The following is a 1,132-nucleotide window of genomic DNA, read 5'->3' on the forward strand; positions in this document are numbered from 1 at the left end:
CCATCAGGGCCAATTCAGTTCTGCGTGTGCTTGTTCATCTGGCCAATGCCCTTAGAAGCCCAGCAGTGAAGGGTGTGGTGTGCATGGCCCTGCCTTCCCTGACCCCACCTGGCTGGATTCCAGCTCACCATGGCTTCCCTGGCAGGCCCAGTTCACAGGCTTCCTGGGCACTGCCTGCTGTTCCAAAGCAGGCCAGTCCCACTGAGCTGGGAAGCTGCCTAGACCCGCACCTAGCCAGCAGGCCTGGGAGCCAATGGTGGGGGGCTTCCATCCACCAATGGTCGGGGGCTGGGGTGGGGGGGGCTGCAGAGCCGCTGCTGGCTGGGGTAGGCGGGGCTGCAGTGCTGCAATTGGCTGGGGTGGGCGGGCCTGCAGAGCTGCTGCTGGCTGGGGTGGTGCAGGTGGTGGGTGAGATCTGCCGGAAGTCCATTCCCTGTAGTGTTCAGTGCCGGGAGTTGGCTGGGGCTGGGGTGGGGATGCTGGGGCTGGGGTGGGGATGCTGGGGGAGACTCATGGCAGCTCCAGGCTCCCCTGGCGTTTCAGCCTCACCATCTTTCATCTGGCTCCAGGGACACGGGAGACCCCAGCCCCCAGGAACCAGAGCTCACCCCTCCTCAGGCCCCACTCCCCACTCAGACGCCCCCATTCACTCCTTTCTTCACTTGGTCATTTATGCCTGTGGGCCACACATCTAGGAGGCAGGAGCTGCTCATGGGTGCTGCCCAGAACCAGGGGTCCCCCGGGAGGCAGACACTCCCGTCAGAGGGGGAACGCCCGGGGCCCAGGCCCAGCACCAGGTAGATGGGGGCGGGGGGTCGGGGAACCAGCAGGACAAGGGGCTGGGCAGCGGTTAGGGATGGACCCGAGGCTCCCCTGGGTGGGCCGGAGCCCAGCCATTAAGGCACATCCCGGTGGGGCTTGGACAAGGCCCGGACCACGCAGCGCGAGGATGCGCGTGCTCCGCCTGGGCGCACCACGGCTTCCTGGGAGCTGCCCCCCACGGGGTCTCTCCTGGGTCCTTCGGGGGTCCCTGGGGGGAGCACAATGCCGGCCTCACTCACAACTGGCGGGGTGGGGGGCGGGAGAAAGGCCAGCCGGGCAGAGGACGCGCAGGAGAGATGGAAGCCTCCGG

This window comes from Pan troglodytes, chromosome 8, assembly GCF_028858775.2.
Source record: "Pan troglodytes isolate AG18354 chromosome 8, NHGRI_mPanTro3-v2.0_pri, whole genome shotgun sequence".
Taxonomy (NCBI): Eukaryota; Metazoa; Chordata; class Mammalia; order Primates; family Hominidae; genus Pan; species Pan troglodytes.